Raw genomic sequence first — 20559 nt, forward strand, 5'->3', positions numbered from 1 at the left:
TCATCGTTAGAATGATGGGCAGCAGATAGCCTAGCGGTTAGAGTGTGTATCAGTGTTTTGTTACTTGTCATGTTTGGTGTTTTTTGTGGACCCCAGGAAGAGTAGCTGCTGGTACTGTAAAAGCTAATGGGGATGCAAATAAATGTGCTTGTTTGGGAAACACTCTTAAAAAATTGGCTCGTAAATAACGATGCATCTGGTACGATCGTTGTAATGCTTAAGTTTATTCGCAACTGGGCAACAAGGCCCTGATCTATACCTTGCCAGCATATTGGTGAATCTCAAAGCAGAGCTCAATATGTTTTGGTCTCCAGAAGTACTTGTAGTACAGATTGTCCTCAAATGTATCTGAAGATAACATTGAAAAAAAGACTAATCTTGATTAAACATAGTTGTTTTCAGAGCAGGGTTGTTTAAGTACACATGGACTTGACCGTGTCTGCTGGTGAGGCCTTGTCTTACCCACTAGGGTCTGGTCGGTGGCCTGGGGGAACCGGCTCTCCTCATTCATCAGAGAGAGCAGGCCCATGGGCTTCTGGAGGAACATGTCCAGGATGGGATGGTTGTCCTCAACCCCTCGCTCTTTATTTTATTTTATTTTACCGTTATTTTACCAGGTAAGTTGACTGAGAACACGTTCTCATTTGCAGCAACGACCTGGGGAATAGTTACAGGGGAGAGGTACTCTGGTACTCCATCTAATTAAAACACACAGAATATAGAACAGTCCACAGTTAATGTTTTCACTAAATAACCCAATTAAACAATCTAGGCTAAATAGGATTTTTGCATGTTTAAAAAAAGTTCTTAATCAACATCACCACTCCAGTTCTAATTCTTCGCCTGAAATGTATAACAAAGTCAGTTGCTGAAATTATACAGAACTGTTCTGAAATAACAAATGAAGCCACTTACTAATTCATAATTTAGTTCCATTAGCAAATAACCCAGAGGCATATCACATTATTGCATCTGCTTAATTTAGATCAAAAAGTTATTTTAAATCTATATTTGACCAATAAAGTGGAAGTAACGGATCTAAACCGTCCCCTTGTTTAAACCATTAACTCAGAATAATCCGTTTCTGTGTACCACCGGGTTGAAGACATTTTCACATGATAAAAATCACTTTTCAGCTAACCACTAACCCTACATTGAAGTCAACTAAAATATATTCCATGTAATATGACAAATCATGCAGGAAAGCTGCCTAGTTATGATCCGGGAATTAAATATGCCTAGTTAAGCCTTGGTATACAAATGTTTCCAAAAGGACACATCCAGCACATATACTGTAGAGTACCGTTTAAGAACACAACCTCATTCTTACACTTCAATTCTTGTCTATTCATTATACTGAATAAAGTGATCACTTCATGAATACTTTCAGCTTTCTCTCTAATTCCCTTGAAAGGAATTGCTAGAGAGCAAACATTGAGATAAAAGGACAATACAGCAAAAAGTGCTCTTGATTCATTTCTATACAGCGTCGTCAGCGAAAACAATAAACTCCCACACTCCAGGGTAAACAGCTTCAGTAAATCAATTAAGAGAATAATATCTAGTAGTTGAGGGAGAAGAGAAATAATAATTTTAACGTCATATAAAGCTATGAAGAAGATAACACTGAATTGCAGTGTTTCATTAAGAGAAGCTTCTCCTGTGATCGATGAACAAGCTGGCATACTGCATCTGGACATTTAAAGGAAAGGTTCACCCATTTTGAATGTTATATTGTTTTTGTGCATCTCTGAGGGATGTTCTATCGATTCCCTGTGTCATTTCATGTTTTCATGTTTATCTTAATTATTGGCCTTCAAGCAGGCAGAAATACGTCAGGTATGACGTAGTACCGTGATAAAGGAATACGACTTTTAGATAGCGAAAACGTCTATCATGCATGTCCGATTTCAATACTGGACGATTGTCTTAGGTATTATTGTGTGTAGCTACGTTTGCTAGCTAGTTACCTAGCCAGCCCATAGAGAGAGCATTGCATTGTGGATTTTGTACTCGACTTGAGCTGCAACAGATTCCCCCAATCATTTCCCATGTTGTTACCAACTTTACTACAAAAAATAGTAAATTAAAGGAATGTGTGGTTTTGGGTGGATTTTTCCTTTAATATACAAAATGATGCTCAACAAAATGTTTAAATATGTGCTGCAATAAAAGGACATCTTCAGCATAATCCAGTCTATCTTCATTTGTCACTGTTAATGGACTCTTACTGGAGTTAGAGAAGCAATCAATTCAGGCTTTGTCCCAAATGGCATCCTATTCCCTATGACTACAGTCCAAAGTAGTTCCCTTTGTTACGCACACCTCGATTCCAGAACACGAGCCACCCTAGCTGCCGGCTCACCTGTTCCAGGGCAAAAAATGGGCCGACCAACCAGTGCTCCCGCACATTGGCTAACCGGGCTATCTGCATTGATTCCCACCCACCACCCGCCAACCCCTCTTTTACGCTACTGCTACTCTCTGTTCATCATATGTGCATAGTCACTTTAACCATCATCTACATGTACATACTACCTCAATCAGCCTGACTAACCGGTCTGTATGTAGCCTTGCTACTTTTATAGCCTCGCTACTGTATATACCCTTTCTTTTTACTGTTGTTTTATTTCTTTACCTACCTATTGTTCACCAAATACCTTTTTTGCACTGTAAGTAAGCATTTCACTGTAAGGTCTACACCTGTTGTATGCAGCGCACGTGACAAATAAACTTGACTTGATTTGAAAAAATGTGCTGGTTAAAGTCAAACTGAATCTGTTCATTTGCAATGTTGATGCAGAGTGGCTCAAAGGAGTTCTCCTTGAAGTTCTCGAATCCAAAGATGTCCAGGATTCCCACATTCATGCCACTTTCTGCAGCACTTCAAAGGGGAAAAACAGGACAGACGAACAAAATCATTCTTGTGTGGAACTGTCTGAGCAAATCCCAAGCAACCACATTGACTTATGAAACTTTAATGATGAACCAAGTTCAACCCAAATAGAGAATATTTTGATCTGAATGGCCAATTCTACTGTTACGGGAGACGCTTCTCCTGTGATTGATGAACAAGCTGGCATACTGCATCTGGATATTTAAAGGAAAGGTTCACCCAACAATTATGAAAGTTCAGAGCTCTCTGACTACAATCAATGAATCATAACATGTTATGATTAACAAGGATTGTACAAGAGTCTGTATTTAACCGTGATCTAGACAAGTCTTTAGGTCTACACTAAACACAGATCTTACAACAGAGTGATTTCACTCCGGTATTGCTAAGATGGAGAGACACCATTTCCCATAATCCCTTCAATTACCAAGACATCAGAGGTCACCTTTTGTCTTGGTTAAAAGGTTATTAATGGCAATAACAGAGTGTACAGATTATTGAAGTGGAAACAGACCCAGTGGGCCTTCTGCAGCTCAGAGACAGCAGATGACTCCATGACAGTCTACGCTCACATTTATGAGGGAATTATTTTGGATCAATGAACAACCCTTTACAGTCTCTCTGAAGTTATTTTAATCAACTGAATATTATTTTCTCAGCACGCAACTAAAATGTATTCAACTTCTTTTGCGCCCTTTCTTGTCTCGTGCTGTCCATTAATATTCTACTCTCCGTGTTCGGTTCTCTACCCAGATGTAAGGGTCACTAGAGCTTAATAATATACAGCAACACACACACATCTGAAGCAGAGTGCAACAACCAAAGACAGAGGGACCAGAGAGAGAGAGAACCAGTGCCTTACACTTACTAGTTATTCATATCAGGCTGCAGGAGGGCATTGATGCGGTTGACTATCCAGCTGAAGAGGTGTCCGTACAGAGCTTTGGACATGGCGTCCCGGACTTGGACATGGCGTCCCGGCTTTGTCTACAGTACTGGTGTGGATGATGGTCTCTCCCCGGGTTACCACACAGTGGGATGTCAGGGCCTCCATGAGCACCTCAGGGCCGATGCAGAGCAAGGCCGAAGCTGAGGGACAGAGCAGGCCCCTGTCACATTCAGCAGCAAGGAAGAAACCATTTAGCAATACTGTGTATGCACCAATAGGTTGGAATGTTACCATCTATTATTAAATCAAACTGAGCAAGAAAAAATTGCTTTTGCTAATAATACTGAAGTACTGTTGTCTTACCATTTTCTAAGGCCTCAGCATTAGGCACTTCACTTTTATCTGTCGGGTGTTGGGAAGTAATTGCAGTGAATTCTTAATCTCCAGGTACTTCGCAAAGAGACTGGAATTGTCATTAATGGCCGTACACGTGTTCCCAACTGCCTCCACCAGGAGATTCACCTGGAGGATCTTCTCCTGCAGCGTCCCGATTGTTTGCCTGGGATCTCAGTAAAGCAATTGTTTTTACACAACAATACAAACGAAATATGTAGGACTAAATATATCAGTGTCTTAATCTGTCCATTGAATAATGAATTCCATTGGGGTGGAAAACTTAGTTCAATATTTGTGAACATGATGTAGTAGAATATGTGAAAAACGGATTCATGGGGTTTTAGCACACAAGCTGTACCTTTCCCAGGCAGGTGAGATGTTGGACAATCAGATGGGCACTCTCTGTCTTCCCAGTTCCACTCTCTCCACTGATGACGATGCACTGAAACACAGGGACACATCAACAACAACTTTGTCACCGGGATGTCTCAAACAAACGCATCACTAGATCTCTAAACAAGATAATTTCACAAAAAAATGCCAATGATAACATTATCCCTATAAAACTGCATATCACTAAATATGACTTCCACACACAAGGTGCCTGGTCTTTGCAGAAGGTCATCATGCCCTGGTATGCTGCATCAGCAGCAGCAAAGATGTGTGGAGGATTGTCTGCTCGCTTCACCCCATGGTACAGCTTAGAGAACTGTGAACAAACACACCCTATTAGAATATCAATACCGTTCTGTCTTTACAGAGGTATTCACAGGAATTATGACACACAATGACACTGCTGTCATAAACTAACCTGTGCCGAGTAGATGCTTAGAGTTTGAAAAGGATTGAGAGCGATAAGGATGTCTCCAACGTACGTGTATATCTGAAGCTCGTAATACCTCTTCGAGAGGTGTTTGATGAGGGTCTCCTGCAGAGAAGAAGGAGAACACACATTGTGTACTGTGCAAAATACCTACACTACCGTTCAAAAGTTTGGGGTCACTTAGAAATGTCCTTGTTTTTGAAAGAACAGCAAAAAATTTGACAAATTAAAATAACATCAAATTGATCCGAAATACAGTGTAGACATTGCTAATGTTGTAAATGACTATTGTAGCTGGAAACGGCAGATTTTTTTATGGAATAGCTACATAGGCTTACAGTAGCTCATTATCAGCAACCATCACTCCTGTGTTCCAATGGCACGCTGTGTTCGCTAATCCACGTTTATAATTTTAAAAGGCTAATTGATCATTAGAAAACACTTTTTCAATTATGTTAGTACAGCTGAAAACTGTTGTCCTGATTAAAGAAGCAATAGAACTGGCCTTCTTTAGACTAGTTGAGTATCTGGAGCATCAGCATTTGTGGGTTCGATTACAGGCTCAAAATGGCCAGAAACAAATAACTTTTTTAAATGTAGTGGGTTCGATTACAGGCTCAAAATGGCCAGAAACAAATAACGTTATTTAAAGTATTTTTAATTTCACCTTTATTTAACCAGGTAGGCCAGTTGAGAACAAGTTCTCATTTACAACTGCGACCTGGCCAAGATAAAGCAAAGCAGTTCGACAAAAACAACTACACAGAGTTACACATGGGATAAACAAACGTACAGTCAATAACACAATAGAACAATCTATATACAGGGTGTGCAAATGTAGTAAGATTAGGGAGGTAATGCAATAAATAGGCCATAGTGGCGAAATAATTACAATTTAGCATTGACACTGGAATGATAAATGTGCGAGTAGAGATACTGGGGTGCAAAATATCAAAAATAAATAACAATATGGGGATGAGGTAGTTGGGTGGGCTATTTATAGGTGGGCTGTGCACAGGTGCAGTGATCGGTAAGCTGCTCTGACAGCTGATGCTTAAAGTTAGTGAGGGAGATATAATTCTCCAGCTTCAGTGATTTTTGCAATTCATTCCAGTCATTGGCAGCAGAGAACTGGAAGAAAAGGCGGCCAAAGGAGGAGTTGGCTTTGGGGATGACTAGTGAATTATACCTGTTGGAGCGCGCTGCGGGTGGGTGTTGCTATGGTGACCAGTGAGCTGAGATAAGGTGGGGCTTTACCTAGCAAAGACTTATAGATGACCTAGAGCCAGTGGGTTTGACGAATATGAAGCAACGAGTGCATACAGGTAGCAGTGGTGGGTAGTATATGGGGCTTTGGTGACAAAACAGATGGCACTGTGATAGACTACATCCAATTTGCTGAGTAGAGTGCTGGAAGCTGTTTTGTAAATGACATCGACAAAGTCAAGGATCGGTAGGATAGTCAGTTTTACGAGGGTATGTTTAGCAGCATGAGTGAAGGAGGCTTTGTTGCGAAATAGGAAGCCAATTCTAGATTTAATTTTGGATTGGAGATGCTTAATGTGAGTCTGGAAGGAGAGTTTACAGTCTATCCAGACACCTAGGTATTTGTAGTTGTCCACATATTCTAAGTCAGAACCGTCCAGAGTAGTGATGCTAGTCGGGTGGGCGGGTGCGGGCAGCGATCGGTTGAAGATCATGCATTTAGTTTTACTAGCATTTAAGAGCAGTTGGAGGCCACGGAAGGAGTGTTGTATATCATTGAAGCTCGTCTGGAGGTTTGTTAACACAGTGCCCAAAGAAGGGCCAGAAGTATACAGATTGGTGTCATCTGCGTAGAGGTGGATCAGAGAATTACCAGCAGCAAGAGCAACATCATTGATATATACAGAGAAAAGAGTCGGCCCGAGAATTTCTCTGAAACTCGTCAGTCTAGTCTTGTTCTGAGAGATTAAGGCTATTCCATGCGAGAAATTGCCAAGTAACTGAAGATCTCGTACAACGCTGTGTACTACTCCCTTCACAGAACAGTGCAAACTGGCTCTAACCAGAATAGAAAGAGGAGTGGGAGGCCCCGGTGCACAACTGAGCAAGAGGACAAGTACATTAGAGTGTCTAGTTTGAGAAACAGATGCCTCACAAGTACTCAACTGGCAGCTTCATTAAATAGTACCCGCAAACACCAGTCTCAACATCAACAGTGAAGAGGCAACTCTGGGATGCTGGCCTTCTAGGCAGAGTTGCAAAGAAAAAGCCACATCTCAGATTGGCCAATAAAAAGAAAATATTAAGATGGGCAAAAGAACACAGACACTGGACAGAGGAAGATTGGAAAAAAGTGTTTTGGACAGAAGAATCTAAGTTTGAGGTGTTCGGATCACAAAGAAGAACATTCGTGAGACAGAAAAAATGAAAAGTTGCTGGATGAGTGCTTGACGCCATCTGTCAAGCATGGTCGAGGCAATGTGATGGTCTGGGGGTGCTTTGGTGGTGGTAAAGTGGGAGATTTGTACAGGGTAAAAGGGATCTTGAAGAAGGAAGGCTATCACTCCATTTTGCAACGCCATGCCATACCATGTGGACGGCGCTTAATTGGAGCCAATTTCCTCCTACAACAGGACAATGACCCAAAGCACAGCTCCAAACTATGTAAGAACTATTTAGGCAGTCAGCTGGTATTCTGTCTATAATGGAGTGACCAACACAGTCACCGAATCTCAACCCTATTGAGCTGTTGTGAGAGCAGCTTGACCGTGTGGTACGTAGGAAGTGCCCATCAAGCCAATCCAATTTGTGGGAGGTGCTTCAGGAAGCATGGGGTGAAATCTTTTCAGATTACCTCAACAAATTGACAACTAGAATGCCAAAGGACTGCAAAGCTGTAATTGTTGCAAGGATTCTTTGACGAAAGCAAAGTTTGAAGGACAGAATTATTATTTAAATTAAAAAGCATTATTTATAACCTTGTCAACATCTTGACTATATTTCCTATTCATTTTGCAACTCATTTCATGTATGTTTTCGTGGAAAACAAGGACATTTCTAAGTGACCCCAAACATTTGAACGGTAGTGTACATATACCGTCCTCTAGTCCAACAACAATGAAGTCAACATACAGTATCCAATCTTACCTCATCTAAAACCTCCAGGTTCACCAGATCATCATCAGGACTGCTCTCTACTATGACTGTTTTAGGAGTATTGATTATTTTATGTCTGTTGGAGAAAAAGGACAAAATAATGGTGAAGAAAGCATTATCGTGACTAAAGAGTACAGCTAAATGACTAATAATCTGTCTGGATAGCCTGGATATAAACCCCATTCATTTAGATGGGTTATTGGTGGCCCATAAGGGTGTTCCCCAGGGAGATCTCCACCATTATTACAGGCTGTGATTGCACTTTATCTCTGTTTGACCTTTCACTCTACAATGGGGCCTGCTGGCAAGAGGTCAGCACAGAGGCAGCTGGCGCATTGAGATAATTGGAGGGATGTGTGTGTGTGTGTGTGTGTGTGTGTGTGTGTGTGTGTGCGTGCGTGCAAATAGACATGTAATCGAGATTAGCTAGATTAATCAGCACTTTTGACAAAAACAACAAGCTCTAAAATAAAACTGTTATCAACACGAAAATATTGCACAAAGAAATTCCAGTCAAGTTCAGATACTAAACCTAATATGAACAATGAAATGGGCAAGATCTCATTCACAAAGTGCAGTGTTTCCCCTATATGCATTTAGTGGCCACCACTGCAAAATGTTAACCAAAAATATATAAAAACATATATACATATATATTTTTTGTTGTTCAGGATTGTAAAATGTTTCAGTGTAAACTTAAACGACTGAAACCAGATATAAAGTATGCAGAAAATATAATGGAGGAACATATTCTTTAATAACATAATCTTTGAGATCTAACAATCAGTAAAATAAAAACTAGACAGTCAGGGACAATGTAAAATCCTAAAAATGCCATGGCATGGGCCCAAACATGTGTAGAATTGCAGAAAACTAGAGTGTGTTTAATAACAGCACCAGCAGTAAGATACATCCAACCAGCACATACTGTACAGCAGAGTAAGTCAGACTTATACAATTGGCACACGTGTGATTAGTTCTAGTCTACTAACCCCAGTCGGTCTGTGTCCTAAAATAAACTTGATAAGCAGCCAACAGAATCCTTTCCCAATCACAATCAACTGTTCTTGAATAAAAGCTCACCGTAGGCCAGATATACATCATTGCATAATTCCTAATTCAGTGATAATGCAAGGTTGAACAGTTAGTATTTTTTACAAGTAAATCAATATGAGACTGAAGTGTTTTATTCCATGGATAATTGGTTTAATCATATGGGTGGAGGAGTGCTCTGTCCTAAATGTTCGTCGTCGTCACACTGTTAAAAAGGATCCATTGGGAGAAAAACGCTTTTATTAATCCAACTCGGAGTCCTATCAAATTAGTTTCACCCCCCTAACTTCTCTTTAATCACATACTTCTCATTACTTTGACTACACATCATATCTGTTCCACTGGTTTGAAGGGACAGTGAAAGGAAATAAAACTCTGCCACCCACTGGTGAGAAAACACATCTCAGCTCATCAATTCATTAATGAGTTCTGCAGTGGAGATTCTTTTAGATCATTTTTTGGGGTTGTCATTTAGCAGATGCTCTAATCCAGAGCGATTTACAGGAGTAATTAGGGTTAAGTGCCTTGCTCAAGGGCACATCGACAGATGTTTCACCTAGTCGCCTCGGGAAGTTTTCAGCTGAAAATGTTAGGATTTCTTTGAGGTGACAATACACTTTTGGTCTTAAGTTTGGAGCCCAGGTCTTGATGCCAGAAGATGAGTGTGGACAGCTGTTGACCGAGAGCCTTTGCCATGGGCCTGTTTAATGAATGGGTGTTCCAAAAGGCAGACAGACGAGTCTCAAAATCTTTTATCAGACACCTGTGTAGCGACAGAATGCAATTACAACATCGCAATACATGATGAAGGAGATAGAAAACCAACCCTGGTGCAACCTTTTCCTTGGTTTAAAACAAAACCTCTGATAACTAATTCACCTGGTGGATCTTTACATTTGAGTCGACGTCAACACATGAACAAAAACTAAATAGACAAAGAGTACGGTGACCTGAACATCTTACAAAGCTGATTTCTCTGGATTATCTGACGAGGGTGTTCTCAGTAGGGTGCTTCTATGGAGCTTCTCATCAATGCTTCTGTGTCTGAACACTGTCCCCTCTGTGAGCACCATATGGTCTGGTCATCACCATGGCCCCCCAGTGCAAACAGGTCTGTTTTTGGCACAGCCATGGATGGCCTCTATCTGCTATGTGCCGTGTTTAATTAGAGACCACTCTTTGTCATGGTGGCCATATATATCAATATACCACTGCCTTCACATCTATGATGTACGATATAAATATTTTCAATCCAGAGGCAATATAATGTTGTTCAAATTATTTATATTTTTTTTTACACGGGTAAAAAGTCCATGGACATGGTGTGATACCGTTTCAAATGGCGAGGGTATTTAATCCGTCTGCCAAGTACTTTCTTTTGAAATTAGTATTTTTTTTGTTATCCCGCTTTTATTCTGAAAAGACGTTACCTATAGCCATACTGTATATATCCCTTCCATTCAAAACATCCATCATTCTTTAATTCATCTAAACACTTAAACGCCTAAATATATTTTATAGTACTGCGACACAACTCTGCAGGCAGACAGCAAAGAGATAAGAGAACAATACCAATCTGACTCCTGCTACCTAATCTGGGCTGTAACTCTGCTTCCTCTTTCTATCAGTTTTCTATCAGTCTGCTCTGGAAATTCATTCCTCGAATTCATTAGTGTCAGGACATTAAGCAGAGGTTGCAGCCATTAGCCGAGATGCGCAGCCGGGATGCTAAACATCAGGTCACTTTGTTTCAAAAGACGGCTGCACGGGGACAGACACTGATGATGCATTTATTATCCAGAACAGCGATAGTAGACACACACACACACACACCCTGGTGTATATAGCCAAGTTATCATTACTCATTATGTATTTATTATTACTTTTCTATTATTTCTCATTTTCTTTCACTCTGCATTGTTGGGAAGGGCCCAACAAAGTAAGCATTTCACTGTTAGTCTACACCTGTTGTTTACCACGTATGTGGCACATAAAATTTGATTTGGTCTGGCTGAGAGCTGGAGAGTCCTCACAAACATTGTGCCAGGCCTGATAACATTGTCCACCCTCCACACATTGTAGCCTGGTGGGCTTTGTTTGAGGAGATTATTCTGATCTGATATCACAGAATTCATTACCTCATGCTACTGAGAGAGAGCACGATTCAAAAAACCACCCAATAAAAATGCATTGCATCTGAATATGCAAAGTGAAATAAAAATGTGTTTGTTTTTTATTTTTTATTAAACATTACAGTAAGATGTTTTATAAACATTGTATTGTAAGAATCAAGTAATGGTTGTATGAGTTGTGTTCTCTCAGAACGAGAGAGAATAATTGAGCTTTTTAAGAGATTCAATAAAGATGTCAGCATTCCCAATAAATGACACAAATGGCATAGAAATCAACTGCTATAGGTACCTATAACACAACAGCACCATCTATTTGTTCCTGTTCACGTGGGCCTTGAACGTCTCTTTCAGCTCTCCAGCTACACCAAATTAATAAATAACGAGGCACACAAAAGGTGCTTGGTATAACATCATTAAAACAGTGTTTAATGTGCATTATGAAACAAAAAGTCTGTATGATAGGCCTTTTGATAGATGGGTTCAAGCAAAGCCTTACTAGTATTTTAAGGCAGTAGTGTAGCACCAACTATAGATTGGACTTAGCTTCAGCTTCTAATCCAACTCTGACAGACCTGGTGCTCTGAGGAATGCATGACTAACACAAATAAATGAGTCTGTTACCACTAATGGTTATGGGTTCACAGCTGTGCTGTTTGATGTTTTCATTATTAATAATGAATGAATAACCACTGCCTTTCAATCTATTCCACCAATAACAACACAGAAGGAAGACAAAAATCCTCACCCATAAATAACCCCTGAAGAAATTGAATTTTCTCTCTCATTTATGCCTCGCTCTCTGCTCCAATTTGCACTGCATGCTAGCTATTGAGGTTGTTTATTCAGCGAGACTATTATGGGCCAATGTTGACATTATTTGTTTTCCACACTGAAGGGACTGATTACTTATCTCGTCCTAAAGATAAAACTGATAATTCAGTAGAATTCGTTTTTCCTCCGCGACAGATTTATGGAAATGAAAAGTGATGAAATATGAGGAAGATAAAAGGGTTGATACAATCTAGCTTAAAAAATATAAATTTCAAGTCCTTCCATTTCCAGTGATCAAAGGATGCCCAGAACCAAATGTGTAACCAGTGCATTCTGCTCCTTTGGTCAAATGGGAAAACACTGAAGTATCGCCATTGAAACCCATTACATTTTTAAAAGTCAGATGTAAATGTGTACTCTACTTTTGCATTGTATAGCCTTGTGTTGGTTAGAAAGTAACACAATCGTATATTTTGTTGTCATCGCCATTAACTAACTGCATTGGTGCCAGTTGGTTAGAAAGTAACAAGTCATATATGTTGTTCTTGTCACCATTAACTAACTGCATTGGGGCCAGTTGGTTAGAAAGTAACAATTCATATATGTTGCTCTTATCGCCATTAACTAGCTGCATTGGGGCCAGTTGGTTAGAAAGTAACAAGTCATATATGTTGTTCTTATCACCATTAACTAGCTGCATTGGGGCCAGTTGGTTAGAAAGTAACAAGTCATATATGTTGCTCTTATCACCATTAACTAGCTGCATTGGGGCCAGTTGGTTAGAAAGTAACAATTCATATATGTTGCTCTTATCACCATTAACTAGCTGCATTGGGGCCAGTTGGTTAGAAAGTAACAAGTCATATATGTTGCTCTTATCACCATTAACTAGCTGCATTGGGGCCAGTTGGTTAGAAAGTAACAAGTCATATATGTTGTTCTTATCACCATTAACTAGCTGCATTGGGGGCCAGTTGGTTGCTTCAAAAAGTAATGAAGACAAATAAACATGCACAATAATAAAAAAGTGATCTAAATAAAAGCTGCAGTAGTAGTTAAATTCTCCCACTAGAATATCCTCCCACTATCGTACCCAGCATCCTCATTAGAGGAACACTATTTAGCAGGAAGCACTCGGCTATGAAGGATACTCACCGGGCAAAGAAGTGACTGAAGCTTCTGCTCCTCTCCTCTCGATTGCGTAATGTAGGGGAAGGGTTTCTGAAACAAACACACACAACACAAAAATCATCATTCCTGGATATGAAGTTATTTTTTTAAATATTGAACTAGAAATGTTTGAGTTATTGATGTTGTTGTCATTGGCATAAACACGATCGTTCTCATGAGACGGAGCAGCAGCATGGTTGAGTATAATCTTGAGTGCTGATTATAGTGTAATGACCTGACTAGATCATAAAAGAACAACTGTCCAGACAGAGGATTGAGTTTACGAATGGACGGTTTATTAAACCAACTTTACACAGGCTACTGTTTGGCCGTAGCCCACGCCAAATAAATGAAAGATAACCCACAAGCCAATCGTGACCTTCTCTTGTGAAGGCCAGACGTAAAAGAGAGAGAACAAAGGCTAAACCTGGTCTTAACTTCCAATGCTCCGTCTCCCTGCCCAACCCCCCTCCACGCCACTCCGCCAACCACCACGATGCCCGGCATCAGAACATTCCAGGCATTCCCGTGATTGGCAGATAGCAGGTTGATTGACATGTTGGACCCCGCGAACACTGGGTACTGGTAGGTACAACACAACCATCTACTAGCCTAACACATAACACACAGCTGTCTGTGCGGGTCGCTACAATAGTCATAGGACCTGAGAGTTACACAATTTGGAGTACAGGCTGGTGGAGAGCCAGCCAAGCCAGGGCCACGGCAGGCAGCAAGAGAAAAGTGACAAATGATAACAGCTCCTTACTGTCTGGTAGGAAGCATCTGCCAGCGGGAGGCAAAATTATGGGACTCGGTAATACCTCTGTCAGCAGCATTTAAAGAGACCATCTATAACGAGTACCTCAAGATTAGTTCAGTGGTTGATGCATGTATCAGAAAGGAGCCAGGGCAGTAAGAGGGCTCAAATACAGGGCATTATCATGTCTACACTATACAAAGTTCACAGCATGCTCACCAAAGAAATTAAAGAAATTATGTAATGGGGAAAATTGTGATTAGTTATGTTTACACGCATATTATAATCAACAATATGATTTCGCTCATGAGTGATAATGTAATATTGGATAGGGTGCATTTATACACTTAAAAGAATAATCCACCCCAAACCACTAATTCCTATGACATGTGAAGATAATATTTTTTGGTGAACAAACGTTTCATTTTGTCGTTATAACAATGTTGGTAGCAACATGTGAAAATCGTTGTGGAAATCTGTTGCAGCTCAAGTCGACCCACAATGCAATGCCTCTCGGCTGGCTGGCTAGCTAGCTAGCAAACGTAGCTACACACAATAATACCAAAGTCAATGTCATTATGTGAAGTAGCTAGCTAGCGGTACAATCGCCTAAACAAACTGCACAATCCATTTAGGAGTATATCTCACTGACTTCCAACTTGCCGGTCGTGTCTGTCCAGAGCGTGTGCAGAGTACGTTGCTATGGCAACAATTGCCCTTTCGCACGTTTCCAACAGACTTGCAGGGAGCATTGCAAGATTGTACTAGAAGGAGAACTGAAACATTTGGTACACAGTTTAGAATGAGCACATCTAAGTAAAATATATACTTTGTCATGATGATAGAAATTGACGAATGTGTTCTAGACAAGTATGCCCATACCATCTATTGGCTTATTTGGTGTGCAGGTAATTGTTTAAAAAAAATTATGAAATGTGATTATGTTTTATCACCCATCTCGTGTGACGAGAACCATGTAGCTATGACGAGTTCCTACACGATTTCCTGATTTCACAGAAGGACCACTTAGAAGTTAAATCGTGGGGAAATGTTTTATTTTACCCACCGATAGAACATAGGCTTTCACCAAATTGACAGGAGTTTCATGATTTGTATTTTGGGGGGTGGATTATCCCTTTAAGCTTTCAAACTTAATCTTCAACGTATCATTGACTAATTTATTAAATGGAGACAGCGACTGAAGAAAAGCTATGTACATTTATGCCATGAAAAAACAACCAAGAACAAATGGTTCTAATTTCTTTGACAAGAAAACATAATCAAGAACAAAGCTATAGGCTACACATAAACGAGAGCCTATTAAACATCTTTATTTTTCAGAGAAAATGTGTCATTCTTTCCAGCACTAAGTCGCTCGGGTCTGTGATAGAGATTCAGACAGACAGTCCTTTCTGAAGTGCAGATCAAAGCTTACTAACTGACTGCTTCAATACAAACTATAATATGAGCCTGCAGCTATACTCTTGCCTTGATGTTGTACTGCTGCACTGCTTATATATTACAAAGTCAATACACCAGCACGTTGGTGATAACACTGTCAAGTACCCTCATTGTGCTTAGCAAATTCAGGCATCTTTTTTTCTTCCAGTATTTGTGGGAGCACTGACTCATATTGTAAACACAATTGGCTTATTTAAATCTAGGCCTGGGCACTCCTCCTGTCAAATGTGTGTCACAGTGGATTGAGGCAAAATCAGTGGTTGTCAGCACCACTTTTAAAGCCTTAAGTCTGCTACTAAGCTCAGAAGAAAGACAAAAAAAATCATTGCTGTGACCCACATGAATATCATATATTTTGTATTATTTGGGGGGGGTATGATACTTTGTATGCAGAGCTCATAATTCTTCCTATTTTCCTTCCTAATAGACATTTAAAAAACGGTTGGAAAATGTACATGAATCCTGACAGCCAAAGTCATACAGTGATAGAGCTATAGAATATGGGAATACACAGTTCATCATTAAACTGTGGAAAAGTAAAGACACTGGCAGCCTTTGAACTTCAAGGGGCAACAGCATGAAAACAAAGCGAGCCTGGTGGCCTTTAAAGGGGTAAAGTGCAGCAGAATGGGAAAACATAATAAAGACTTCGTCTGTGAGCCACCTGCTCAAACTCCAGCTCATCTATCATCTGAGAGAGCCAACAGTTCTGTTGAGCACACATGAGTGAACAAGGAGAAGTGCTGCAACATTTTTCTCTGCTGTCTTCAGGCTCGCCACCAACACAGGGTATTGTAGGATGGACTGGGAGGGGGTATCAGTGTGCCTGCATAGAATAACTACATTGTAGAAAGATAGATGCATAATATTCTTAACACTGACTGTTCTGCTCATGATTGGACTGTCACACAACCAATATCCTTCTCCTCAGAGGTTGAAACTGCCAAAATAGCAGATGTGCATTAGATGGTCTTAAAAGCTACATGATGAAGGAGAACAAGTAGTTTCTCCACATTTTGTTTCTCCTTACTCTAAAATTGATTAAATAGTTTCCCCCCTCATCAATCTACACACAATACCCCATAATGACAAAGCAAAAACAGGTTTTTATACATTTTTGCTAATTTATATAAAAAACTGAAATATTACATTCACATAAGTATTCAGACACTTTACGCAGTACTTTGTTGAAGCACCTTTTGTAATTGATTACAGCATCGAGTCTTCTTGAGTATGATGCTACAAGCTTGGTACACCTGTATTTGGGGGAGCGTCTCCCATTCTTCTCGGCAGATCCTCTCAAGCTCTGTCAGGTTGGATGGGGAGCGTTGCTGCACAGCTATTTTCAGGACTCTCCGGAGATGTTCAATCGGGTTCAAGTCCGGACTCTGGCTGGGCCACTCAAGGACATTCAGAGACTTGTCCCGAAGCCACTCCTGCATTATCTTGGCTGTGTGCTTAGGGTCATTGTCCTGTTGGAAGGTGAACCTTCACCCCAGTCTGGGGTCCTGAGCACTCTGGAGCAGATTACCATCATGGATCTCTCTGTACTTTGCTCCCTTCATCTTTGCCTCGATCTTGACTAGTCTCCCAGTCCCTGCGGCTGAAAAACATCCCCACAGAATGATGCTTCACCGTAGGGATGGTGCCAGGTTTCCTCCAGATGTGACGTTTGGCATTCAGGCCAAATAGTTCAATCTTGGTTTCATCAGACCAGAGAATCTTGTTACTCATGGTCTTGGAGTCTTTATGTGCCTTTTGGCAAACTCCAAGCGGGCTGTCATGTGCCTTTTACTGAGGAGTGTCTGCCGTCTGGCCACTCTAGCATAAAACCCTGATTGGTGGAGTGCTGCAGAGATGGTTGTCCTCTAGGAAGAGTCTTGGTGGTTTCAAACTTCTTCCATTTAGGAATGATGGAGGCCACTGTGTTCTTGGGGACCTTCAATGCTGCAGACATTTTTTGGTACCCTTCCTCAGATCTGTGCCTCGACACAATCCTGTCTCTGAGTTCTATGGACAATTCCTTCGACCTCAAGGCATGGTTTTTGCTCTGACATGCACTGTCAACTGTGGGACCTTATATAGACAGGTGTGTGCCTTTCCAAATAATGTCCAATCAATTAAATTTACCACAGGTGGACTCCAATCAAGTTGTAGAAACATCTCAAGGATGATCAATGGAAACAGGATGCACCTGAGCTCAATTTTGAGTCTCTTAGCAAAGTGTCTGAATACTTATGCAAATAAGGTATTTCAGTTATTTTCTTTTTATACATTTGCTAAAATTTCTAGAAACCTGTTTTCACTTCGTTATTATGGGGTATTGTGTGTAGATTGCTGAGGATTTATATTTATTTAATCAATTTTAGAATAAGTCTGTAATGTAACAAAATGTGGAAAAACTCAAGGGGTCTGAATACTTTCAGTAGGCACTGTATGCACATGAAGGCAGGATAACATGACTATGTTATCCTGCCTGTCAAGATGAATAATAATATGAGTAAAATAAAGAACAGAGTAGCAGCTGCAAATTATGAGTGTAAAAGTGTGTGTGTATGTGTGTGCGTTTTGGTGTGTACAGTATGTACATTGAGTGTACAAAACATTAGGAACACCGACTCTTTCCTTGATGTTAAATCCACTTATTTTTTTATTTTTTTTAACCTTTATATAACTAGGCAAGTCATTTAAGAACAAATTCTTATTTACAATGACGGCCTACACCGGCCAAACCCAGACGACGCTGGGCCCATTATGCGCCGCCCTATAGGACTCCCAATAGCGGCCGGTTGTGATACAGCCTGGAATTGAACCAGGGTCTGTAGTGACGCCTCAGGGATGCTGGCCTATGTTGACGCCATTGCTTCCCACAGTTGTGTCAAATTGGCTGGATGTCCTTTGGCTGGTGGATCATTCTTGATACACACGGGAAACTGTTGAGCGTGACAAACCCAGCAGTGTTGCAGTTCTTGACACACTCAAACCTGTGCGCCTGGCATCTACTACCATACCCTGTTCAAAGACACATAAATATTTTGTCTTGCCCATTCACCCTCTGAATCGCACACATACACAATCCATGTCTCAATTGTCTCAAGGCTTAACAATCCTTCTTTAACCTGACTTCCCTTCATCTACACTGATTGAAGTGGATTCAACAGGTGACATCAATAAGGGATCATAGCTTTCACCTGGATTCACCTGGTCAGTCAATGTCATGGAAAGAGCAGGTGTTCCTAATGTTTTGTACACTCAGTGTCTAGTGAGTGTGCATAGTAGGGTCAGTGCAAGGTAGGGTCAGTGCAGATAGTCCTTGTAACTATTAATTTACTATTTACCAGTCTTATGGCTTGGGGGTAGAAGCTGTCTCGGGGCCTGTTGGACCGAGAGCCGATGCTCCTGTACCGTTTGCCGGATGGTAGCAGAGTGAACAATTGATGGCTTGGGTGGCTGGAGTCTTTGGCAATTTTACAAGCATTCCTCTGACATCATCTGATATAGAGGTCCTGGATGGCTGGGAGCTCAGCCCCAGTGATGTACTGGGCTTTCTGCACCACCCTCTGTAGTGCTTTGCGGTCGAGGGCAGAGCGTTTGCTATACCAAGCGGTGATGCAGCCAGTCAAGATGCTTTCGATGGTGCAGATGTAGAACATTTTGAAGATCTAAGTGCCCATGCTAAATCATTTCAGCCTCCTTTGAAAAACTATTCCTGATTATTTGTGTTTAAAAGACCTACAGAAGAGAGAGACAAACATGGGACGAGTACAGTACAAGATCAGCAACATTCATAGACACTATCAATCTACGATGGATCGGCCAGTTGACATGTAGTCAATAGTAATTATCTGCCACATACATTCCAAAATGCCCAACATGTGAAACGTCTGTGCCAGAAGCTGTGAGTTAACACTGAAACTAACTTCTCAATCAAAAAGTCTCACTGTTTGTAGAAGAGCAAGAATACATCTTAACCTCAACCCTAATCCCAGCCTTTTATTCAAATCACCAAAATGTTACATGGGCTGAATGCATATGTACACCATAGTTAAGCATGCATAACACTTTCATATGGGTGGCCCAAGCAGGAATCAAACCCACAAACCTTGTCATTCCAAGCGCCATGCTCTACTGACTAAGCCACACGGGATTTAGTAAAAATCAGTGAATGTAATCTTGAATGTCAAGATCACAACACAAGAATCACAGTTTACAGTCTGCTAAGAATTCTGTTCACATTGAACTGATAGTCAGGTGTCAATTTCACAATCTGAGCCCTGAAAATGGATGATGAGTATTGGTAAAAGAAAACAGTAAACATTGTATGGATGTCTTTCACCCACGACTGTTCTGCTCTGTAGCCTTTACATTACCTGTGGCTTTTGGCTGGTGTATTACCTCCCACCAGAACACTGGTTGGGATTCCGCTCACTTGCCCTATGATTTCATTTGCCTTTATTGCCTCTGACAAGCCATCATTTACTCCCATCATCTTCCTCAGTTCTCGCCTCCCTTCCGACAGATACAAGCCCAGTTATATATATTGCTAATATCCACTGGGATCTGGGTGGATCAACACAGCTTTGGACTTCTTTGCCAATTACTGTTAACCTTCACAACCTTCTCCCTATGACTTTACACAGGACTTTAGTCAGGGTTTGGCTAATACAGCATGGAGAATATTGGCTCAAGCAATTAACCTTCCCACATATTGAATATCTGAGAGCATCGTCTCAAGTATCCATAATTAATTCTGCAGTTAACCGTTTTACAGCTTTACCCTTTTTTATGCACCATTACCCACATTGATAATAACCATGGGCCCCACATATATTACATACTATATAGCAGACAAAATTACATCCAGCCCATTTTAAAATGGGCATATAATCTGTTTCCGTAGTGGAGGATCTGTGCTTGGCTCTTGGAGGTCTATCTGCAACTGAATGAATCCTGGGCCCGCCTTAGTTTACTGTTACAGATGTAGGATCTTAATTTGATCACCCTGTTGCATCAGACCTTTCCTGCAATGCAGGACATGTCAAACTTGTAGTGTATTTGAGGTTTAACAGA

At 40.7% G+C, this 20559-nt stretch overlaps 1 pseudogene; it reads right to left on the bottom strand.

The window, feature by feature from the left end:
• LOC129817000 (myosin-IIIb-like) overlaps positions 1-20559 on the bottom strand; it is a 106385-nt pseudogene that overhangs the window by 72203 nt on the left and 13623 nt on the right.

Source organism: Salvelinus fontinalis, chromosome 19 (genome assembly GCF_029448725.1).
Source record: "Salvelinus fontinalis isolate EN_2023a chromosome 19, ASM2944872v1, whole genome shotgun sequence".
In the NCBI taxonomy this organism is placed as follows: domain Eukaryota; kingdom Metazoa; phylum Chordata; class Actinopteri; order Salmoniformes; family Salmonidae; genus Salvelinus; species Salvelinus fontinalis.